Here is a 26625-nt window from a genome sequence, read left to right as displayed (position 1 = left end):
GTAGCATTCCTTTGCTAGTGCCCGCAGCAGCAGAAAGCAGTATCTCTCGCAGCAAGGCCTGGAAATGCTGCATTCTGACAGCCCTCTGTGATGCTGGTAACATGTCCGCCATGGGAAGGCCCGTACCTTGTGCATTAGCGCCTCAACACCGTGACGTACCTGGTCACCCTGGACCACGCCCGGGGAAGGCAGAAGGCCTTTCACGTGAACATGATGAAGGCACATCAGGAGAGAGAGGCATGCGGCCTCCCTGTCTGCAACCTTCTAGAAGAGGGGGAGGAGGAAACCCTCCTGGACATGCTCACCCAGGTGAAGGTGGGTGGGTCCATTGAGGATGTGGAGGTGGGCCAACAGCTCTTGAAGGACCAACGGTCCCAGCTATGGGCCACCCTTCACCCCTTCCGGGAGTTGTTTAGCAACAAGCCCGGAAGGACGGAGTTGGCCGTCCATCACGTGGACACTAGGGATCACACCCCCCCATCTGGCGTTCAGCATCGGGTTTCCTTGGAGGTGCAGCAGCACATGCGCCAGGAGATTGACAAGATGCTGAAGCTGGGGGTAATCCAGGCATCCAACTGGACCACCCAGTTCTGCGTGGATTACAGGGGACTCAACGATGTCTCGGTCACCGATGCGTACCCTATGCCACGCATTGATGACCTGATCGATCAGTTGGCCGGGGCCCAGTACCTGACCATCATGGATCAGAGCCGGGGGTACTGGCAGATTCCCCTGACCCGTGAGGCACGGGAATGCTCTGCCTTTATTACCCCCTTTGGATTGTATGAATTCACGGTGATGCCGTTTGGCATGAAGAATGCCCCTGCCACTTTTCAGCGGATGGTTAACACGCTGCTTAAGGGACTTGAAGAGTATGCGGCCATGTACCTGGACGACATTGCCATCTTCAGTCCCACATGGGAGGATAACCTACAGCACCTGACGCAGGTGCTGGGGCGGATCCACCAGGCAGGCTTGATCATCAAGCTGGAAAAGTGCCAGCTGGGCATGAGCAAGGTCCAATACCTGGGGCACCGGGTAGGCTGGGGGACCCTGAAGCCAGAGCCCAGGAAAGTAGATGCTATCACATCCTTGCCCACCCGCAGGACCAAGAAACACGTGATGTCTTTCCTGGGCACTGCCAGGTACTATAGGAGATTCGTCCCCCACTATAGTAGCCTGGAGAAGCCCTTGATGGACCTCACCAAGAAGAAGCTGCCCTCTGAAGTCGATTGGACAAACGACTGTGAGACAGCCTTCCGGGCGCTGAAGGCCACCCTCTCGAGATTCAGACAGCCGACTTCACGCGGCCTTTTATTGTACAGACCGACGCCAGTGATTTTGGCCTCAATGCCGTGCTCAGCCAGGTCGACACTACAGGCCACAAACACCCCGTTCTGTACCTGATTCGGAAGGTCCTGCCGAGGGAGGTGGCGTACTCCACAATGGAGAAGGAGTGCCTAGACATTGTCTGGGCACTGCAACGGTTAAAGCCGTATTTATACAGGCGCTGCTTCACTGTGGAGACTGACCACAACCCCCTCAGCTGGTTAAACACTGTATCCAGGATGAATTGGAGGCTACTATGCTGGAGCCTAGCTCTCCACCAGTATCACTTGACCATTCGCCACAAGAAGGGTCGTGACTCGGCAAGGAGAGGGTGCGGATGGGTGCACGGGTGAACACAGAACGGTGCTGCTCCCTAGCGCCCTCTAAAGGGGGGGAGGTGTGAGGAATACGGATTATCATTTATTGGCAGCCCTGATTATCAGTTGATTCACCTTTTGGCATGTACACAGTCAGTGTGCAGTCGTGGCCAAAAGTTTTGAGAATGACACAAATATTAGTTTTCACAAAGTTTGCTGCTAAACTGCTTTTAGATATTTGTTTCAGTTGTTTCTGTGATGTAGCGAAATATAATTCTACACACTTCATACGTTTCAAAGGCTTTTATCGACAATTACATGACATTTATGCAAAGAGTCAGTATTTGCAGTTTTGGCCCTTTTTTTTCAGGACCTCTGCAATTCGACTGGGCATGCTCTCAATCAACTTCTGGGCCAATTCCTGACTGATAGCAACCCGTTCTTTCATAATCACTTCTTGGAGTTTGTCAGAATTAGTGGGTTTTTGTTTGTCCACCCGCCTCTTGAGGATTGACCACAAGTTCTCAATGGGATTAAGATCTGGGGAGTTTCCAGGCCACGGACCCAAAATGTCAACGTTTTGGTCCTCGAGCCACTTAGTTATCACTTTTGCCTTATGGCACGGTGCTCCATCGTGCTGGAAAAAGCATTGTTCTTCACCAAACTGTTGTTGGATTGTTGGAAGAAGTTACTGTTGGAGGGTGTTTTGGTACTATTCTTTATTCATGTCTGTGTTTTGGGGCAAAATTGTGAGTGAGCCCACTCCCTTGGATGAGAAGCAACCCCACACATGAATGGTCTCAAGATGCTTTAGTGTTGGCATGACACAGGACTGATGGTAGCGCTCACCTTTTCTTCTCCGGAAAAGCCTTTTTCCTGATGCACCAAACTATCGGAAAGAGGCTTCATCGGAGAATATGACTTTGCCCCAGTCCTCAGCAGTCCATTCACCATATTTTCTGCAGAAGATCAATCTGTCCCTGATGTTTTTTTTGGAGAGAAGTGGCTTCTTTGCTGCCCTTCTTGACACCAGGCCATCTTCCAAAAGTCTTCGCCTCACACCTGCCTGCTGCCATTCCTGAGCAAGCTCTGCACTGGTGGCACTCCGATCCCGCAGCTGAATCTTTTTTAGGAGACGATCTTAGCGCTTGCTGGACTTTTTTGGACGCACTGAAGCCTTCTTATCAATAATTGAACCTCTTTCCTTGAAGTTCTTGATGATCCAATAAATTGTTGATTGAGGTGCAATCTTAGTAGCCATAATATCCTTGCCTATGAAGGCATTTTTATGCAACGCAATGATGGCTGCACGCGTTTCTTTGCAGGTTAACAATGGAAGAACAATGATTTCAAGCATCACCCTCCTTTTAACAGGTCAAGTCTACCATTTTAACCCAATCAGCCTGACATAATGATCTCCAGCCTTGTGCTTGTCAACATTCTCACCTGAGTTAACAAGACGATTACTGAAATGATCTCAGCAGGTCCTTTAATGACAGCAATGAAATGCAGTGGAAATGTTTATTTGGGATTAAGTAAATTTTCATGGCAAAGAAGGACTATGTAATTCATCTGATCACTCTTCATAACATTCTGGAGTATATGCAAATTGCTATTATAAAAACTTAAGCAGCAACTTTTCCAATTTCCAATATTTATGTAATTCTCAAAACTTTTGGCCACGACTGTACATGCTAAATATGTTCCCACCCCCCAGCCATCTGATTGTCAGCTAGCAAGAGAGAAATCCCCAGGGGTCCAGGCTTCAAGGAGGCCCCAGGTGGATAATGTCACACCTCAACTAGCCAGTTTAGAAATAAGTTAATCCTGCAGGAAAACCCCCAGCAGGGGGTCTCAGCTCTTGTCAGGATCAATGATACCTCCCAGACATGTTTGGCACCTACATTTCATAAGGAATTATGAATCGTCCATACATCACAGGCATAATTCGGTTATATTTTTGCGATCCTGGGGCAAAGCCGAACATCCACGCAGTCCTGGCTTGAGGCTAGGATGCCTGGGAGGGGAGATATACATATATCCCCACAGAAACCTAATAACAGTATTATGCTTGGACTGTAGTTGTAGCTTCTCTGTGCCCGCGTGGACAGGAGGTGTCTGTGTAAACTGTTCCAAGCTGACCTTACCTGCTCATCTGGAGGGCGTAACATCACGTTTTGGTAACAAGCGACCATACTGCGTCTCGTGAGCTCGACATAGGTGACGTCAAGCGGGCACGAGGCGTTGTATTCGTCACAGAACCCCTTAACCCCTTAAGGACTCAGCCCTATTTCACCTTAAGGACTTGGCCATTTTTTGCAAATCTGACCAGTGTCACTTTAAGTGCTCGTAACTTTAAAACGCTTTGACGTATCCAGGCCATTCTGAGACTGTTTTTTCGTCACATATTGTACTTCATGACTCTGGTAAAATGAAGTCCCAAAAATTATTTTTTTTGCATAAAAAAATACCTAATTTACCAAAAATTTTGAAAAATTAGCAAATTTCAAAGTTTCAGTTTCTCTACTTCTGTAATACATAGTAATACCCCCCCAAAATTGTGATGACTTTAGATTCCCCATATGTCTATTTCATGTTTTAATTATTTTGGGAATGATATTTTATTTTTTGGGTATGTTACAAGGTTTAGAACTTTAGAAGCAAATATTGAAATTTTTCAGAAATTTACAAAAAATTTGTAGGGACCACTACAGCTATGAAGTCACTTTGCAAGGCTTACATAATAGAAACCACCCAAAAATGACCCCATTCTATAAACTACACCCCTCAAGGTATTCAAAACTGATTTTACAAACTTCGTTAACCCTTTAGGTGTTGCACAAGAGTTATTGGCAAATGGGGATGAAATTTGAGAATTTCATTTCTTTGCCTAATTTTCCATTTTAACCCATTTTTTCCACTAACAAAGCAAGGGTTAACAGCCAAACAAGACTGTATCTTTATTGCCCTGACTCTGTCGTTTACAGAAACACCCCATATATGGCCGTAAACTACTGTACGGCCACACAGCGGGGCGTAGAGTGAAAGGTGCGCCATTTGGTTTTTGGAAGGCAGATTTTGCTGGACTGGTTTATTTACACCATGTCCCATTTGAAGCCCCCTGATGCACCCCTAGAGTAGAAACTCCCTAAAAGTGACCCCATCTAAGAAACTACATCCCTCAAGGTATTCAAAACTGAATTTACAAACTTTGTTAACCCTTTAGGTGTTGCACAAGATTTAATGGAAAATAGAGATACAATTTCAAAATTTCACTTTTTTGGCAGATTTTCCATTATATATTTTTTCAAGTAACAAAGCAAGGGTTAACAGCCAAAAAAAACTCAATATTTATGGCCCTGATTCTGTAGTTTACAGAAACACCTCATATGTGGTTGTAAACCACTGTACGGGCACACGGCAGGGCGCAGAAGGAAAGGAATGCCATACGGTTTTTGGAAGGCAGATTTTGCTGGACTGTTTTTTTTGACACCATGTCCCATTTGAAGCCCCCCTATGCACCCCTAAAGTAGAAACTCCAAAAAAGTGACCACATTTTAGAAACTACGGGATAATGTGGCAGTTTTGTTGGTACTAGTTTAGCGTACATATGATTTTTGGTTGCTCTATAGTACACTTTTTGTGCGGCAAGGTAACAAGAAATAGCTCTTTTGGCACCATTTATTTTTGTTATTTACAACATTCATCTGAAAGGTTAGATCATGTGGTAATTTTATAGAGCAGGTTGTCACCGACGCGGCGATACCTAATATGTATACAATTTTTTTTATTTATGTAAGTTTTACACAATGATTTCATTTTTAAAACAAAAAAAGTTTTAGTGTCTCCATAGCCTAAGAGCCATAGTTTTTTCAGTTTTTGGGCGATTATCTTAAGTAGGGTCTCATTTTTTGCGGGATGAGATGGCTGTTTTATTGGCACTATTTTGGGGTGCATATGACTTTTTGATCGCTTGCTATTGCACTCTTGGTGACGTAAGATGAATTATTTTTATTTTTTTACGGTGGTCACCTGATGGGTTAACTCATGTGATATTTTTATAGAGACGGTCGATACGGACACAGCGATACCTAATATGTATACTTTTTTTTTATTTATGTAAGTTTTACACAATGATTTCATTTTTTTTAAACAAAAAAAATCATGTTTTAGTGTTTCCATAGTCTAAGAGCCATAGTTTTTTCAGTTTTTGGGCGATTATCTTGTGTAGGGTCTCATTTTTTGCGGGATGAGATGACAGTTTGATTGGCACTATTTTGGCGTACATGCGACTTTTTTCATCACTTTTATTACCTTTTTTGGGAAGTAAGGTGTGCAAAATTTAAATTTTCTCATATTTTTTTATTTTTTTTATGGCGTTCACCGTGCGGGGAAAGTAACATGACCGTTTTATAGATCAGGTCGTTACGGACGCGGAAATACCAAACATGTGTAGGGAATTTTTTTATTTTTTTCATTTTTAATTAGTGATAAATGTGTTTTTTGATTTTCAAATTTTTTTCACTTTTTCTTACTTTCTTTTTACCCAGTCCCACTTGGTTCTTGAAGATCCAGTGGGTCTGATGTCTGTATAATACAGTACAGTACAATATATATTGTACTGTACTGTATTTTACTTACACTTTGTCTGAACAGATCTATGCCTTTAGCATAGATCTGTTCAGCACCATGGACAGCAGGACACCTGAGAAGGCGTCCTGTGGCCACAACTTTGCAGACGGGGAAGGATAAGGACTGGGGCTCCCTCCCTCTGTCACCCCATCCTGTCGGGGGGCTGCAAAGGCATAGCAGTCCCCCGATGGGAGAGGGAGGGAGCCGCATCTTACTGTTAACTCTTTCCATACAGCGGTCCATACGGACCGCTGTATGGAAAGGGTTAAACGGCTGACATCCATTCACAGATGTCAGTCGTTTATACCAGGGTGTCAGCAATGTGCTGACACCCTGGTATACCCACTAGAAGCCAACGATTATTCAGCGGGAGCCGGGCAGGGGATCGCGATCCCGCCTGCCGCACCGCCCACCTCCCACACCGCCCACAACACCCCCCCTGCACCTCCCACCAGGCTAAAATCATGGGGGTGATACATATATATTTGTGCCACACTAAAGTTTCTGGGTCAGGGACCGCGGCGATCAGAAACAGCAGAAATCGCAACAAACCGCAGGTCTGAGTTGACCTGCGGTTTGCTGCGATCGCCAATACGGGGGGGTCATATGACCCCCCAAGCGTTGTAACAGGATGCCGGCTGAATGATTTCAGCCGGCATCCTGTGCAGATTAACCCCTGGGGTGCCACAATCACACTTTAAACTCATGACGTACCGGTACGTCATGGGTCCTTAAGGACTCGGGATCCATGCCGTACTGGTACGTCATGGGTCCCTAAGGGGTTAATCAATATTTGGTTGAAGCAGGTATATTGCACCCCTCAATCAGTATTTTGTGAAAGCAGGTATTTCAAACCCCTTAATCACTACTTTGTGGAAGCAGGTATATCGCACCCCTCAATCAGTATTTTGTGGAAGCATGTATATAGAAGCCCTTAATCAATATTTGGTGGAAACAGGTATATCGCACCCCTCAATCTGTATTTTGTGAAAGCAGGTATATCGCACCCCTTAATCAGTATTTTGTGGAAGCAACTATATCAAACCCCTTAATCAGTATTTTGTGGAAGCAGGTATATAGAAGCCCTTAACTAATATTTGGTGGAAGCAGGTATATCACAGGCCTCAATCAGTTTTTGGTGGAAGCAGGCATATCAAACCCCTTAATCAGTATTTTGTGGAAGCAGGTATATTGTGCCCTCAATCAATATTTTGTGGAAACAGATATATAGAACCCCTTAATCAATATTTTGTGGAAGGAGGTATATCGCACCCCTGAATCAGTATTTTGTGGAAGCAGATATATAGAACCCCTAATCATTATTTGGTGGAAGCAGGTATATCACACCCCTCAATCTGTATTTTGTCAAAGCAGGTATATCAAGCCCCTTATTCAGTATTTTGTGGAAGCAGGTATTTTGCACCCCTCAATCAGTTTTTTGGGGGGCAACAGGTATATCACACCCATTGCAAATAGTTGTTCCAATAGCGTTTGTCCCTCTATATACCGGCGGTATCGCAACCACACACAACTGCTGCACAATACAAATGCACAATATACTTTATGTGTTAGAAAGTATATTATAAGTAAATAACACCCCTCAGTATATCACACGTATCGATAGCACACCTATACCAGTCCTTAAAAGGACTTTTGTGGCCCTATTAGCTAGCATTTGGTGTCCCTAACAGTCTGTCCCTGCTCCACAAAGCAACCTCTCCATACACTGGCAAAACACAGAATGTAAAATTGCTGCCAGATCGGGTTCTGTTATAGGGTGGAAATGTGTCCATGTGCTGAAACGCCTTAATTGGCGGTCCTGTCCCACCTGAGGTGTGTGTCATGGGTCAAAGTTCAGCGCAATGCAGAAGAATAGGGCGCCGGCGGACATTGCTATATGTACGCATGTTCGGCAAATTGCAAACGCGGAAAGTTCGCCACGAAACGACCACTGGGCTATCTCTAATGGACATCCCCAAATTGACCCATAGAGTCATCAGTTTTACTTAAATGTATTGGTGTTGGATATGTGTAATTATGTTATTGTCACCGCCACTTCTGTGAGAAGGTTTGTTAGATGTTCTTCTCTACCTGCATGAAGTTCTTTGTTTTGGTTTCACTTTGTCATCTCCTTTCCTTCTTCCAGCTGTCACCTATTTACACTAATTGTCTCCCTTTTTATTCCCTTCCATACTGCCTCACTTTGCGGTTTATACTTCTTCCTGGATTGTGTTCACTGCTGGAGGCTGCTTCTGATGATTCCTCAGATAAGTCTGTTTCATTTATTTGTGTTTCCTTGCTGGCTTGATTCTAGGTGACCTTGACTCCGTCCGTATTATGTGCAGGGAGTCGGTGGTCGTGTCCCCTCACTATTATAGGGTTTTCAGGTGTCACATAGTATGAGATACGTGGACATGCAATTGTCTACCATAAAGACATTTGCATGGGTATAGCAGTCAGGGAGAGCTCTAGGGGTTTTATAGGGCTCACCCATATGCTCCTTAGTTTGGGATCAAGCCAGTCGGATGTTTATTTATAAGTTCCAGCTTTCTGCAACACCATCTGTGACAGTTATTATTTGTAACTTGTTATCAAAGGACTGTCATCACTCCCCCATTGTTATCTCCCATTGTACTCTGAAAGAGCTCAGGACAATGACATTTTGGCCAGGCTCCTGGTAGGGCTGTCTGGAGCTATTTTTGCAGGTGGACACCTGTGGTGTGGTGAAAACAGAATGTCTGAGGAGGGGAATGGGGATGTAATGGGAATAACGTTTCATCTGAACAATTTCTGCAAATAAGTTTGTTCAGTTGCTCAATAAAGGAGACTTTATTTCACCTATGAAAGTACGTAGGAAAGGTCCAGCTCACTCAATCAACCTGGATCACCCTCGTGCACGGAACAGGCAGGTGAGCCTATGTAGCATAAGTCGTAAAAACAAAGTTCCAGCACTCACGTTTTCTTTGGTAGCTAAAATCCTTGTCTTTATTTAGGCAGTAGAAACAATGTACATGACATGCACCCACTAATTAATGTTGCTACACTAGTGGGTGCATGTAATGTACATTGTTTCTACTGCCTGAATAAAGACGAGGATTTTAGCTACCAAATAAAACGTGAGTGCTGGAACTTTGTTTTTACGATTTATTCCACCTACACTGAGTCTCGACCAGTGACTGGGGAAACTGGGAGCTACAGATCAGCGGTTTGCAACAATATCTCCTGAGTAAGGAAGAATACAGAGGCAGACGTACTCTTCCTGAGTACTGGGGGTCCGTCACACGGTTATCCACCGCTTAGGGACGGCATCTAAAATGCTGGTCTTAATAAATGGGCCCCTATGTGAATATACCTAATTTAGTAGAACCAGGTACAATTCTACAATAAGGTCTTGTAATGAGGCAGTCTTGTCTTCCATACATATGATATAAACCATTCACTTGGGTGAACTAAAACCTTGAGAAGGGGTGGTTCAGCTATTTTCAACAAATACAGAGATGGATTGGAAACTTAATGTGCCCTGATATTGTAGATGAGTTCCAAATAACAGCAGGCAGGACCAAAACAAGTAGGAAAGGTCAAGAAATGTATTCAGAGTTAAAATCCTCATAAAATTTGTGTCCCACTGTTTCCAGTGGATATCCACATTGCCATTCGTACTTCATGCTGTTTATGTGTAGAAACCGTAGCAAGTTAAGCCACATGTAAATTAGGCCCATTGAATGAGGCTAACCAGATGAAGACCCACAGCAGTTGTTCGGGAAAATTAGCATAAGAAATGTAAAGGTTTTCTGGCTTGGACTCAGCTGCGGAAAAATCTACTGTGTCAACATACCCTTATATATGCACATTTACTATTATGTACCAGAGATTATAATTGAGGAATCTCCCCTGAATATTGGGTGCCAGGTTGAGCACCAACAAGTCATTCTTCCTTGGTCCATGGTAATTTAAAAACATTGAAATAAATTGCTACTTTGCTGCTACTGTAATACATTGTGAATTGTCACCAGCAAAGTCCAGTATAAAGATATCCTATGGCTACTTTCAGCATTTCATCAGTATTTTCCAACAGTGTTTGTATACCAAAACTAGGAGTGGAACCTAGAAAAACTTTAATGGTAAGATATGTCCCTCTTCTGTGTTCTTGAGCCGATCCTGGTTTTGGCTTACAAATACTGATAAAAAATACTGACCATGTGAAAGTGGCCTAAAGGGGCTTTTCCCATCACAGAAAGAGATAGATTATCACTACGCTATACTATGACTTTTTGATCAGTAGGAATCCAAATGCTAGTACCAGCACTGTTTTAAAACAAAATCTAAAACTTATTCTAGACAGGAAAATTGTCAAGAAATAGTGGTGTTTCAAAAATTTGTAGAATCAGATCTGCGACATGTTAAAATCTAAAAATTTGAGTATAATAACCTAACGAAACAAGAAATAGTGGCTGTTAAAGAACTACAGAAGGATTATGATATTACTATCCTCCCTGCAGATAATGGGAAGGAGGGGGGGGGGGTGATAGTTATTTTAGAGTCTATGATAGTGAATGCAAAAGACAACTAACTGTTGAAACTACATATAAACTATTATATGCAATTATGCCAACAACTTAGCAAATTATGTAATGTGGGATTAGGACAAAACATTTTCAAGAAACAGGAATATACTGATATTTTAGGAATACAACAGCGACTGCCTGTATTTTATTGTCTACCGACGTTACATAAAGATCAATGACACAACTCAGGTGATCGAAATTTTTGAGAACCTAAAATACCAGCTTCATTGAATACTATGTACTTTTGCGGTCAGCTCTTTATATACAGTGATAGACAATGACCAAAGCACACACATCATCCTAACACATTATTTAAATTATGAATCTGAATATTATTTAGAAACACAAGGTACCACCATGGGCACCAGGAACACCCCCAGCTATGCAAACTTGATGCTCTGAAGTCCCTATATTGACAATATATTTTTATATGACAAAAATCAGATGATGAACTGCACGTCTTCCTTGAGAGAATCAATATGAGTACGGTTAATTTACTCCAGTTGCCATCTACCCAGATGGTTACCAAACAAGCCAACTATCCAATTCTGTCACCTAAAATGGCATATCACATCACACAAGCACATCAATTTGAAGAGGAAGCCAAGGCTATATCAAATTTTAAATTAAAGAATAACCTGAGAATATAATGGCCAGGACATTGGAGAAAGCTAGGGCACAGGACAACTTTTTTCTAAGTAGAATGATATAAAAAACTGAAATTGAAAATATACAAAATATCCTACCATTTAACACACAGAATAAAAAAGGTAGAAATAACTATGTCCAAGCATCGGCATCTGCTTTGCCAAGATAAAAGAATAGACAAGGCCCCCTCCCTGTCTGACTATCCATCTATTATTTAAACAAAAATACCTAATTTAGGTATAAAAATTGTCCCATGTATTAGAGGCCTGATTAGTAATAAAACCAGACATCCTGGATGTCAATTAAAGGCTTCTATAGGTGTGGCATGTGAAGTAATTGTAAAATTACCTCTTCCCTAGGAAAATTGTAACAGTGTATTCCACTCAGAATAACTTTGAATGGTAAACTGAGGAAATATTTACATGCAATTCCACTGATGTAATCTACCTAGTCCAGTTCCCATGTGGAAAGCAATATATTGGATGGACAATGCAGACACTGAAAAAGAGAATATCAGAACACATTACAACATTAAAAACATATATGAGAAACATACTCTGTCTAATCACTTCAAACAATACCACAATCGTGACTCGAGTGGGCTCACCTTTGTGGCTTTGCAGAAGATAAAGAGGAATTGTAGATGGGGATGGAACCATCCTGCATAAATGTCATGGGTGGATTCTAGGAAAATATTTGAATTTGAGTTACTGTTTTGACTGTCACTGTCATCTGCTTTGTACGTATATTTTTAGAATACTGCACAGTGATTATCAAATAACTACAGATGACTACTAATAATCTATATACAGGGATTATCAATGACATATACAAAATATTAATTAATCTTTTATATTACACTTAGATTGAATATGAAACACCATATATTTACTATTATTATTTTATGATTATTATTATTATTCTTTATACTTTCTTTATATTTAGTTTTTATATAAGTCCATTACCGATTTTGTATATGCCTATGTAATTACACATGACACCATTATATATATAAAAAACGGTGTGCTTGCAGCGTTTTAGTGTCCGTCAGACAAAACTGAGCCAAACAGATCCGTTCTGACACACTATGTAAGTCAATAGGGACAGATCTATGACACAATCTGGCACAATAGAAAACGGATCCGTCCTCCATTGACTTTCAATGGTGTTCAAGGCGGATCCGTCTTGGCTATGTTAAAGATAATACAAACAGATCCGGTCTGAACGGATGCAGATGGTTGTATTATCTGAACGCATCTGTCTGTGCAGATCCATAAGGGATCTGCACCAAACGCAAGTGAGCAAGTAGCCTAACATGCATTCCCTAGACCGGAAAAAATGAAATTCTATAGACTGACTGAGCAGAGAGACCCAAGGGGGACTTGTAAACTACCTGCCTACCATATGCAGCCTTAGAAACTGTATATGCCAATTGTAAAGGATGAGCTTAATGTGCCTGGTTATCCAGCAGGTGGCAGTGTACCTGTCAGTAGAGATGAGCGGAATTTTATCCGAATTTCAGGAAAAATTTGATTTGCAACAAATGCTAATTTCCTTGCGCTTCATGGTAACGAATCACAATTTTTTATAAAATGGCAGCTACACGTGTGAGTACTGAGGACATGGGGCAAGGAACGCTGGGAAGGCGGGATCACCTAGATTGACTTGCATTTATGCAGCCAATCAGCAGCCAGCCCTGTAATGTCATAGCCCTATAAATACGGCAGCCATTTTAGTTTCTGCCATTTTCCAGCATTCTGAGTGCAGGGACAAATGTGAGAAGTCGCTAGGGACAGCAATAGGAAAAACTCAATGCGAAAAAAGAAACTGAAAAAACGATTTATAAGTGCAGGGAAAGGATAGGGAGGAATCATTTCACAGCATCTTAGTGCAGGGAGAGACGTCATAAGGCGCTAGGGACAGTGCTAGAAAAGCGATTGACAAATGCAGGGAAAGATTATTTTGGGATCCAAATAGCCATTATACAGCTCTGTCATTCCAGCAATTTGTTCTTGGGGTGCTAGTGCTACGTTAAAATGCCTTTAGTTGCTTATATCTGTGGAAAAATAAAAATATATTAACTTCTGAAGTTATATGTGGTGAAAGCGTCTAGTGGCGTATTTCAGTACAAAAAGAAAAATATATACGCAGTTTACTGTTGCATTTATTTTTGGTAAAAGTGTTTAGTGGCGTATTTCAGTACAGAAAGAAAATTATATACGCACCTCACTGGTGCAGTTATTTGTGGCAAAAGTGTTTAGTGGCCTATTTCAGTACAGAAAGAAAAAAAATATACACACTTCACTGGTGCAGTTATTTCTGGTAAAAGCGTTTACTAGCCTAATTCAGTACAAAAAGAAAAATATATTCTCAGTTCACTACTGCAGTTATATGTGTTGAAAGCGTTTAGTGGCCTATTTCAGTACAGAAAGAAAAATATATTCGCAATTCACTGGTGCAGTTATTTCTAGCAGTTCATTTCTGCAGTTATGCGTTCAAAATGGTTTAGTGGCCTATTTCAGTACATAAAAAAATATATATATGCACTTCATCGGTGCAGTTATTTCTGGTAAAAGAGTTTACTGGCCTATTTCAGTACAAAAAGAAAAATATATTCTAGTTCATTTCTGAAGTTATGTGTGTTGAAAGCGTTTAGTGGCCTTTAGTGGCCTATTTCAGTACAAAAATAAAAATATATACGCACTTCACTGGTGCAGTTATTTCTGGTGGCCCTTACTTCTCTATGTACACTAATGGCCAGGCCATGCACAGAGGAGTGGCAGAGGCATAAATGTTTCTGGCGCAGGCAGAGGTAGCAGCAGAGTAAGGGGGCGTGGCAGCAGGAGTCGCAGCAAGAGGCCTGAGCTCCCGGTGTCATCTAGCGGTCATGTCTTGACCAGCAACCCAGCGGTTCTTGATTGGTTAACTGGGTCATCCACTTCATCCCAAGTGACATCAGACACCACCATCAGACACCACCAGCCAACAGTCGGTGGGTTCGTCAGACACAACCCTTAGTTGGTATGGCCCGGGAGCCCTCACCTGTCTCAATCTGCCTCTGTCCTTTGCTATTTCCTCAGTCACAGAAGTATTGTATGCTATGGGTTCAGCTCCACTATACAGCGAGGACGAGCTACTAGAGGACAGTCAGCAGCTACTGCCCAGTCTCCTGGAGGAGACACCCGCTGCTTCCTCCGCTAGGCAGGAAAGTAGTGATGAGGAGAGTGGCGTGGGTGGTAGTGTTGCGAGCAGTCAGGTTTCTGACCCAGAGACCGTTGAGGAGGACATCAGTGATGTGCAGACAGTACTCAATGATGATAAAGCCGATCGCACTTGGGAGCTGGGTGCAGAAAGGGGCTTCATCATCATCAGGAGAAGGGGGTGGCAGCTTGCCCCTGAGACAGCTTTGGAGCCAGCAAGTCGATAGAGTGGCCAGGAGTCAGCAGGGTAGCAGCAGTCGGAGGTCAGGTGCCCGGGGTAAACCACCTGCTTTGCAGCATCCTACCTGCCCAGGAAGTAGTGGTGCAGGGGTTCACAGAGGCAGCTGCGGTAGCAGTCAGTCAGTGTGGACTGTTGGGGGGAAAATCCGCCAGAGGAGGTGAATGTGGCCATATGTAGAGTATGTGTGCAGAAGGTGAAGTGCTGCCAGGGTGCCTGGGAGACCCGTGGCTCCGATGTGGTGGTCCAGCCTGCCGCAGCAACTGCTGCATAACCCAGTGGCATGCACCCGGTTTCAGCCAATCAAGGCTCTACCATCTCAGCCGAAGGGAGCTGTCTGTCATTCCCATCTTCTGCTGGTCCAGATGCTCCTGCTCCTCCTCCTCCGTCATTCCATCAGCAATCGATCACCGAAGCTATTGCCAAGAGACAGCAGTATGCATGCATGCATCCAATGGTGCAAAAGCTAAACGTGCTCCTTTCCAAGTTGCTGGTGCTGCAGTCCCTCCCTTTCCAAGTGGTGGACTCTGCACCTTTCAGAGAACTGATGGCTTGTGCCGACCATGGTGGAGAGTCCCAAGCCGTCATTTCTTTGCGAAAAAGGCAGTACCAGTCCTGCACAAATATGACGAACAGAAGGTTGGCCAGTCCTTGAGCCTGTCAGTGTCTGCCAAAGTGCAGGGCAACACCGACATGTGGTGCTGTAACTACGGTCAGAGACAGTACACATCCTTTACAGCCCACTGGGTGAATGTGGTTCCTGCACAGCCACACCAGCAACTTGGCCAGGTCATGCCGCTTCCGCCTCCACGTTGTCACGCTGTTGTTCCTGCAACAATGTCTGACTCTGCCTCCTCATCCTCCACCATGTCCTCAGCCTCCACAAGTCATAGTGCTCCTCCAAAATACCACATGTGCAGGGCACGGCGGTATCACGCTGTTCTGTACCTCGTTTCCCTGGCCGAACTGAGTTACACAGGGGAGGAACTGCTCTGTGTCCTTCGTCAAGAAATCAAACCCTGGCTTTCTACCCGACAACTCAAAATCGGAACCATGGTGACCAAGAACAGGAAGAACATTGTGTTGGTGCTGCGTCAAGGAGGGATGAGCCATGCGCCCTGAATGGTGCATGTGTTTAATCTGGTTGTCAAGTGGTCCCTGAAGTCTTCCACCCATCTGCAAGACATCCTAAAAATGGGCAGGAAACTTTGCATGCACTTCAGCCACTTGTACACTGCAAAGCACACCCTACTTGAGCTGCAGCGGCAGAACGGCATCCCCCAACATAGGCTAATATGTGACATTTCCACCCATTGGAATTCCACACTCAATATGTTGGACCGACTATATGAACAGAGATAGGCCATCAATGATTTTATGATGATGCAAGCGAATAGAAGTTCTCCCCTGTGGAACTTTGATGTTAGCCAGTGGCTGCTCATGCGTGACACCTGCGGTTTGCTCTGGCCTTTTGAGGACGCCATGTTATTTGTCAGTTGCCAGGACTACGGGATGAACAACGTCATTCCACTGATTCATGTCCTGGAACAGATGGTTGTAACAGTGGCTGGTAAGGGGACTGGAGACTAAGCACCTAGGGGCTGAACTGTAAGAGGAGAAGGAGGGGAGGATGACATTGGAGCACAGGCAATGTGTAGCGAAATGGGTGGTTTTTCTACTCAGCTGACTGGATATGAGGAGCAGGAGCAGCCAGAGGAGCTACAAGGCGATGAGGAAGACGAGACAGATGACAGAGACACACTGTGGCAGTCTGCAGTGGAGATGGAGGCAGGGAGTCCCACCGAGTCACTTGCACAAATGGCCTGATGCAGGCTCACTTGCTTGCGCAGTGACACCTGAATTGTCACCATTTGGCAGAGGGATTACTTCTATCTCTCCACCTTGTTGGACCCTCACTACTGGTCCAGAATAGGGGCCTTTTTTACACCCACTGAGAGGGAGGACAAAACTACTACAGAGACATCCTATGTAGTCAATTGGCCGTTGCCTATCTGCACCATCGTCCATCCTCTCGCAGGTCTGACCGGGGGGAGCCCTCTACTCTCACGTGCTACTGCCATGGCTGTGGGGTGGCAGGAGCAGTACCAGCTCCATCAGCAGCAGCCTGAGTCTACAGTCGCTGATGAGTAGCTTTCTTCACCCTCATAGTGAAGAAACTACTCACCAGCAGCAGCAGGTAGACCTGGAGCAGGACCTGAAGCAGCAGGTGGTGGCATACTTGGACAGCACCCTGCCAACCCACATTTAAGATCCGCTGGACTATTGGGCAGCCAAACTGGATTTGTGGCCACAACTAGCAGAGTTTGCCCTGGGAAAGCTGTCCTACCCAGCCAGTAGTGTGGCATCAGAGCGGGTGTTTAGTGCGGCAGGGGCCATAGTTACCCCAAGGAGAACTAACCTGTCCACCCAAAATGTGGAGAGACTGACCTTTGTCAAGATGAATCAGGCAGACATCAGCCAGGATTTCCAACCACCAATTCCTAATGCATCAGACTAGATCATCCATGGTGTCTCACCAACACTTTGACAAAAGAGAACAGTTTTATTCTGGCTACCTGCCTCAGCTACTACTCTGATGCTGCCACCCACCTGATGCCACACATCTGATGCCAAGTGCTCCTTCTCTTACCCACCTTTGATGGCCAATGGGATAGAGAAGGCGCTCATAGGGTAAGTAAATTCAAACAAACAAATTTCTAATGAAAGAAATGGTTTGCTCACCTACTGCGGTTGCATCAATTGGATGCAACTGCAATGGAGATCAAGTATAGATAAGGGATGGTTGGTGCAGCCAAGATCCGTCCTAACACCTTGGGCAGGGGCCACCCTGCCACTAGGGTAATGGAAATGAAGAGAAGTACGCTACACCTTAAGTGTGTAGCGTACTTCTTACCCACCTTTGTCAGCAGGTACTGGCATAGCCACCCACCGCCCCACTCTGTCACCAGGTCACTTTGTGGCCTCCTGATGCAGCTGCTGCTGCCATATCCACACTTTATCACCTTGCCACTGTGTGGTATCCTGCTGCTACTACTGCCATATCCACACTATGTCACCTTGCCACTCTGTGGTATCCTGCTGCTGCTGCTGCCATCTCCACACTATGTCACCTTGCCACTCTGTGGTATCCTGCTGCTGCTGCCATCTCCATACTATGTCACCTTGCCACTCTTTGGTATCCTCCTGCTGCTGCCGTCTCCACACTATGTCACTTTGCCACTTTGTGGTATTCTGATGCTGCTGCTGCCGCCACCTCCAAACTCTGTCATTGGGCCACTCTGTGATCTCCTCATACTGCTGCCAACTCCAGACTCTGTCATTGTGACACTCTGTGGCCTCCTCCTGATGCTGCCGCTGCCACCTCCACGCCCTGTCATTGTGCCACTCGGTGGCCTCCTCATACTGCTGCAAACTCCAGACTCTGTCATTGGGCCACTCTGTGGTCTCCTTATGCTGTTTCCACCTCAACACTATGTCATAGGTTCACTCTGTGGACTTTGCATGCTGTTCCCACCCTCCCCACTTCATGACTGGTCCTCTATTTTAGCTTTCGGCCTGGCTGACATCATCATTTATTTGACCTTTCTTCTGATCTGTCTGTAAGGTCTGTATGGTTCCATCAGATTTGGCTTATAATTTGGTAGCCAAAAGCAGGAGTGTGTACAAAACACAAAAGAAAAGCAAATATTCCATTCACGTGTCATCTCTGATTTTTTGAGGCATTAGAAATACTGATGGATTATTGGGCAAATGCTGACCGAGTGAAGGTGTATGCTCCACAGACAGGATCTGTTTTTTGTGGGTTATTGTTTTAACGGATCAGAGAAAGGGCAAATTAGTCAGTGATGTCAACACAAACTTACTGCTGACACCCTCTCCACTCTGTCAGGGGGGCTCTACTTGTATAAGCGTTTAATAGAACAGGTTCTGTAGACAACTATGTTGAATCAGCTGACGACGGTGTAAAAGGAGTACGCTTCTTCTTGGCACTAACATCGACCTGTAAGGCTGAGTTCAGTTTTGGTCAGTTTTGGCCCTGTAACTGCTCAAATAAGTGAAGTGTGCAGTGATTCTAAATGAGACACCTGTCAACTGCATGTCATTCGGACACACAGTATTATTTCACTACCAAAGCAGACTCCCTATGCGTGTTACTGCAAGGCACAGTGTTCTACACAACTATAAAGCCTCTCTGCAGCCAGAAAATAGCAGTTTTTTTATTTAATTTGCCACGAATAAATTCGGATTGAACCGAACCAGTGAATCGAATTTTAAAAAAATGTGCTCATCTCTACCTGTCAGAGAAATTTAGTCAGAATGGAACTTACCATTCCATTCTCCCCCTTTTGGGTAGAGTTCGAGCGAGAGAGTGAAACTGCATGGTGCGGTAAGAAAGTGTTTTCCCCTCACTGCTGCAGGAGCTTTAACAAGTAGCTCAGAGAGCAGCCCACTGCTGATGTAAAAGGACTCAGTACTCAGAACTGTACCAAAGACAGCCTATTCAGCAAAACAGGTCACAGTATACCTCACTCTCATAAGAAACAGTAACTGAAGCTTATAGATACCAGACTAAAGTTAGAAATTAGAACAGCAACAGAGAGATAAGGTTCATATTTACCTGCCAGTTTACCCTTAGCCTGCTGGAGCCAAGAGAAAGATCAAGTAATGTTTGGATGACACAAGTTTATTGAAAGTTTATTCATGTAAAAACTGTTGAACTTCACCAAGTCTGGACTCTACTTACTCCATCAACTACTTTTGTTGCTACAGAGCCTAACACCAGGGAGTGACAGTATCCAGGTAGGAGCACTGTGATACAAACTACACATTATAAAGAGAGGGGAGGGCCTGCCCTGGCTGCACTGCCTGCTTCACATTATACAATAGACAACAGCAGGCTACAGCCAGGACGCTTCTCCTCTCTCCCCCCTCCCCAGATCCTGCTCAAGATCTATGGTTCCCCCCACCATCCGATACCCGCCCGTGACCTGCTGCCCCCCAAAGCTGTCCTCACTCAGCTCTGAATCTTCCTTCTGCAAATGGCAAGGGGAGCAGCCGAAGTATCTCCTCTCCAACATAGCGCCATGTACCTCTTACATCCAGTGATGTCACATTTGATGTAGATGTTCTCTTTCCTCATCTTTCCATTCAGACCAGACCGCCATGATTATTTTTCGGCCATCTCCCGTCTCTGCAGAGATTTACAAACAGACATTTGTTTCCATCATCTTCACATCTTCTGAACACCCCATCCTGCCACCCCCAATACTGTGCCCACCGTGCTCCCCAATACTATACTGCAGAAACAGTCCCCTGATAATACTAGTACCACACAGATACCGCCACCTTCAACAATTATTGACACACAGTGCTCTAAAAAAAAATAACTGTGCCCAGTAAATAGTGTCCTGGACACTAATAGCATAAACATAATGTCCTCAAAAATAATTGTGCTAAGCTGATACTGTGCCAGGGTAACCACCAAAGTAACAGTGCTCCCTAAAATCCCACCAATAGAAATAAGTATCTGCCAGAGCACACTTAGTAGCAATAATGCCCCCATAGTGCACATATTAGTAATCATTTTCCCTATAGCACCCCAGTAGTAGTAGAGCTCACCATAATGCCCTCTAGTAGTAATAATACTCCTTATAATCTGACAGTACAAGAAATACCCCCTCTTAGTGCCCGCAGTTGAGCTAATGTCCCCATAATGTATGCCAGTATAAAATACCCCATCTTAGGGCCCCAAGCACATGCCTCCATTGTGGTCCTCTCCCCTTTCCCCATAGTGCCCCCCCATAATATGCCAGTAAAAAATGCCCCTTCTCAGTGCCCCTAAAGTGCTCCTCTTCCCCATAATGTGCAAGTAAAAAAAATGCCCATTCTATTGCCCCCCATAATGTGCCAGTAAAAAATCCCCCTTCTTAGTGCCACTAGATGCCCCATAATATGCCAGTAAAAAATGCCAATTTTTAGTGCCAACAGATGCCTCCATAGTGCCCCTATAATATGGCAGTAAAAAATCCCCCTTCTTAGTGCCACCAGATGCTGCCATAGTTCTCTCTACCCCATAGTTCCCCCCATAATGTGCCAATAAAAAATGCCCCCTATAGTGCCACCAAATGCCCCATAGTGCTGCTCACCCCTATAGTGCCTCTCATGGACAGTAAAAAATGCCCCCTTAGTGTCAGATGCCATAGTGCCTCCTATAATGTTCCAGTAAAAAAAATGCTCCTTTAGAGCCACCAGATGCCCCCATAGTGCTTTACTGCCCCATAGTCCGCCTCATAATGTGCCAGTAAAAAATGCCACTATAGTGCCACCAGATGCCCCATAGTGCTGCTCTCCCCTATAGTGCCTTTCATGTGCCAGTAAAAAATGCCCCCTTAGTGTCAGATGCCATAGTGCCTCTTATAATGTGCAGTAAAAAAATGCCCCTATACTGCCACCAGATGCCCCATAGTGCCGCTCCTCCCTATAGTGCCTCCCATAATGTGCCAGTAAAAAATGCCCCCTTAGTGCCATCAGATGCCATTGTACTCCCCATAATATGCCAATAAAAAAGGCCCCTTTAGAGCCCCCAGATGCCCCCATAGTGCTTCACTTCCCCATAGTGCCCCCAAATAATGCCCCCATAGTGCCACCAGATGCCCCATAATGCCCCCCAAAATGGGGCAGTAAGAAATGCCCCCCGATGCCCCCATAGTGCCCCCCAAAATGGCCATAAATAAATGCCCCCATAGTACCCCCATGTAGGCCAGTGAGAAATGCCCCCAGATGCCCCCCCAAAATGGGCCAGTAATCAGTAAGAAATGCTCTAGTGTCATCAGATGCCCCTCAAAAAATGCCCCTTCTTAGTGCCACCTATAATGTGCAATCTATAAAAAACAAAAACACTATACTTACCTTCATGAGTCTGGCAACGATGCAGGCCTCTTCCGGCCTATGTCCCCCGCTGTGTGCTGCCTGGCTCAGGCGGCGCAATTAAAATATTTTAATTGCTAATTGCGACGCCTGAGCCGGCCTCTGATAGGCTGCAGGCAGTAGTGCCTTCAGCCTATCAGAAGAACGAAGAATGGAGATGCCTCTCCCTCCCCTGCTCCACCGCAGTAGTCATCTGCGAATATGGAGATTAACACTTCTACAATGGAAGCACTCATCTCCTATTGTCCACTATAATTAGATCCAGGGCCGCGCCACTTGAGGCGATCAGCGGTGCAGCCCTGAGTGAGTAAAAAAATAATATATATATATATATGAATGGTTCTGGGGGATCAGACCTGTTGGACCCCCCGTCGGTGCGCCCCTGCTCTCCACTTCCAAGCTCAACACACAGGAAATGGCTTCTCAACCAATCACTCGGAGAGGTGGGCTAAACCTCTTTAATGTGTTTTAACCCCTTATCGTCCCATATATATATATACTGTATATATATATATAAATTGGCGGTCGGGACTTTAAGTATGGCGCAATAGGCTCTGTAGCCGCTGGATGCCTGCTGTTTTAAACAGTAGGCACCTGTGGCTAATGTTCACAACTAGCAGTAATGCCAATTGAGCACATTTAAAAGGGTTTTCCAAGACTATTAAATGCCCCCATATGCCCGAGCCCCTCAAATGCCTTTGGCAGAGCTCCATAGGAACACAGTAATATTCTCATATGCTAATGCTAATGCTTTGGAGTCTATGAAAGAAGCAATATAATTTAAAAAAGTGTAAAAAAAAAAAAAGGTTTTAGTAATATAAAAAAAAAAAAAAAAGAATTCAAATCACAGCTCTCTCCCCAGAATTAAAAGTACATACAAATTTAAAAATAGACATCATGGGTATTTATCCCATATGGCAAACGACGACATGGAAAAAAAAGTCAAAATGGCCGATTCGCCATTTTTAAATCGCTTCACCTCCCACAATTTTTTTTTATAAAGAGTTATCTAAAAGTCATACACACCCAAAATGGTGTAGATCACCCTTCAAAAGAATTAGCCCTCACACAGCTCTGTACACATAAAAAAATTATGGGGTTAAGAATATGGTGATGCAAAGAAAAAAATTGTTTTTTTCACAGTCTTGATGTTTTTTTTCAGCATTGAAAACACACATATTCTGTATCATTGTAATGGTACTGACCCAGAGAATCAAAGTAACAGGTCAGTTTAACCGGAAAGGAAACCTTGTAAAAACAAAACCCATAAAACTGTGGCAGAATTGTGTTTTTTTTTTATAATTCCACCCCATGTAGAAGTTTTTTCCGCTTCCCACTGCATTTTATGCAACTGTAAATGGTATCATTAGAAAGTACAACTTGTCCAGCAAAAAAAAAAAGCCATCTCACAGCTATGTAAATGTAAAAATAAAAAGTTATAGCTTTGTGCAGGCTGGGAGTAAAAAATAAAAATGAAAAATTGGAAAATTTCTTTACAATAAGTAAAAGGAAACCTAAAATTAGGATACCAACTAATGTATTGCTAGTACGGTGAGTTACAGCAAATTTTTGTACAGCTACCAGTGCATCAGTTACCAAAACCCAACCCTTTGGTTTCCAGCTACTGACTGTACCTTAGAAGTGGATGGAGGAGAAAAAAAATCAGTATGTTAGAATACGGAAGCTGAATAGAAAACATAATCTACTGACACAAACTGAATTACAAAAAAAAAAGAATGAAATGGAAAGTGGCAAAAGAAAAAAGAATGAAAAAAACTGGTCATGAGTAAAATGCCATTAAACGTCTGGAGAACCTAGCAACCAATGTATCACGACTGAGATCTTGTTCACTTCATACAGCTCTTGTAATTCAGTATTTTCTCTGGCTGGCTCTCATTCTTGGTTCCTGCTGCCAAACGTAGAACTTCTGGCTCTGCTCTCTCTTTGAGTTTTACGACTTGCCGCAACTAATAAGACTTAAAGCAGCAACTGTGTCTTTTTTGGCATGGAGCTTGCTCATTGCCAGAGAGGCCTGCAGTTTGCTTCACAGCAATAACTAAGGAAAACAAAATAAAATCTATGAACTCATAAATGCAAAGTTCATTGCAGTTACTGATATTTACATGGTCTGTACGCATCTGATAAGCAGCAGGGCCGTGCTGACAAAAATGGTATTTATGTTTCAGCTGTTTGGCATCTCAAATTCCTAAGGCCTTCACAGATGTAAAGATTTGTGTTTGCACAATATCAGCACTGTATTGTATGCTCGAGGAAATCAATCATAAAAACTCGTAATCCTATTTATATTTCAACATACTGTGGTATTAAGAAGTGAAATTTTCTGGTCAAATTTGGCACAGTTCTGTAAAAGCAAAAGTTTTACTCCTGTTATTATTTAACAATATTGGAATCGTGATTGGTCTTGGACAATAATAAATGGAGATTTTCTCGTCTCCACCTACCACTCTAGAGCATGCTGTGGTTATTCACTGAAATTTGAGTTCCAATTTTACTTGCCAGTCTGGTGAACAGACTAACTGAAATAGAAATGATATTTTTCTGGAAGAAAATCAGAGTAGGAAGATCAGGGAACAAATTATCAGTGAGTTTGTAGAAACAGGAAAAAAAATCTAAGGATTCTCAGTTCTAAGGAGTTAGGCTGCTTTCACACATGCTTCAAACCAATCCACCCACCTACCGGACTTCTCTGGATCCTGCATAACCATATAGTGCTGCATGGAATGGTGCCGTGTGCCCACCAGACCACATTGATTATAATGAGAAGTGGTGGGGATCCAGCTGCACCCAAACATATCAGCCAGGATTAAAATTGACAAAAATGACTGCATGAAATTATTTGTGTCCAACCAAATCCCATTAAACATGCCAGGGAGCAGCCCGATCCCCACCGCATCCCATTATAATCAATGTGGTCTGGTGGGCACATGCCACTATCTGGTTGCACCAGATCCAGAGAACTCCGGCAGATTGGTCTCAGCTGGAATAGGCTGCTGGACTTTTTGGATGCATGTGTAAAACTAGCCTTAAAATTTAGTCTTAAAAATAAAAACAGCAGCAAATTATATATAAAAACACTACTCAACTATTCTATCCCTGCCAATCCAGCATAAAGGTTCTTGCGGTCCTGCAGTGTTGGTTTACAAGTGCTAAGCATGTAACCACCCCAGCCAATCTGTAGTCACACCATATTATTGAAATCATGACTTCCATCACTGAGCAGTGATGCCAGTGCGTTGGCACGTGTACCACTAATGCCACTTACTTGCTGCAGTGATAACAAGCCCACCACTTATGGACCAGCAGGGCATAGAAGAGTAGTGTTTTTTTTTTACAGTTGCAGCTTTTCTTTTCAGAAGTCAGATAAGCCCTTTAGTTCCTCAAGAAAATTGTATTATGAATGCATTATCCTCAGTAGCTTGGTGGTACCCAATGACAATTATTATTAATTCTTTTTACCAAAGATCTCTTTACACCTGCCGATGCCTTGGCAATGATCGACAATGAACCAATCATTCTCCTTTATTGCCCAACTGTTGAGCAGAGATGAAAGTTGCATTTACAGGCAGCAATCATCCTCTCGGCATGGCGATGAGTGATCACTACTTTGATTCCCTCATCCTCATGCAAATAGATTGTTTTCCAGTAGAAAATCCCTGTTAATGAGTTTATGTGCCACATAAAACCCGTAATCACCAACACATGAGTGTTTTTCACATTTCTCTGGTAGTCAGTGGCACAATTAGATGGAGCAGTTATCGGGATGAGCATTTGTACCTTGGCTGGTGTAAAAGGGCCTTAAGGAATCCTTAAGGAATGTTTACTATATGCAACTAATGATATACTGTAGATTACCATTGATTATTGGGATAATCAGTAAAATGGGGATGGGATGCTGCTTTAAGTCACTTTTACATAGACAGGTGATTGGGCCAATTATCGGGAATGAATATGTGTACGAATTCTTGTTGCCGAAAATTGACCCACGTAAATGTGTCATCAAACGTTGCATGTACTGTTAGAAAAGGGCAATTGTCTCTCAAGAGAAATGGAACTGCCTTTTTAATTCCCAAGGTACCATTCACACATACTGTTGGAGCATTTTGACAGTAGAGGTGCCCAACTGGGTGTGCTAGCTAGTAGAATCTTATGTAATTGATCATAACTATTGTATAACATCATTATATAAAAGCATATTGTCACCTTATGTTTTGGCTACTAGATTAATTATGGATTTTCCTAAAATGTTTTTTTTTTTTAATTAAGGCCTCATTCACAGTGAAAAACAGCCATTATAAGGAAATTTTTAGAATCAATCAAATTTTTTTGAGCTATTCGCATGTCTGTTTTTTAATTGGTGTAAAAAAATATGACCAGTTCTATATTTGGTGGTTTTCAGAGCCACAATTACCCCATTAACATCAACAGGCCCATTTCTACCGGCCGTATAGACAGGAGTGCACACATCTAATGACTGCACTAATGTGCGGGGACAACTTTTTGAATATTATGCAGTGTATGGAAAGAAACAAATAGAGTGCCAGTTGAGCATGGTTTACCTGGGTGACAAGTTCCTCTAATAAATGTGAAATCCAGCATATGTCTGTAACGGCACCCCGGACATAAAAAGGGGGTAAAAGCCGTTTAAGAGATATTCCCTTTCCAGATGCAAAGGCAGCTACTAAAGACACAATAGGAAAAACCATATGAAAGGTTTACACTCCTAGCAG

The sequence above is a fragment of the Bufo gargarizans genome, chromosome 2 (genome assembly GCF_014858855.1).
Source record: "Bufo gargarizans isolate SCDJY-AF-19 chromosome 2, ASM1485885v1, whole genome shotgun sequence".
NCBI classification, from domain to species: Eukaryota; Metazoa; Chordata; class Amphibia; order Anura; family Bufonidae; genus Bufo; species Bufo gargarizans.
The sequence above is the reverse complement of the archived record's forward strand: the minus strand, read 5'-3'. Positions refer to the sequence as shown.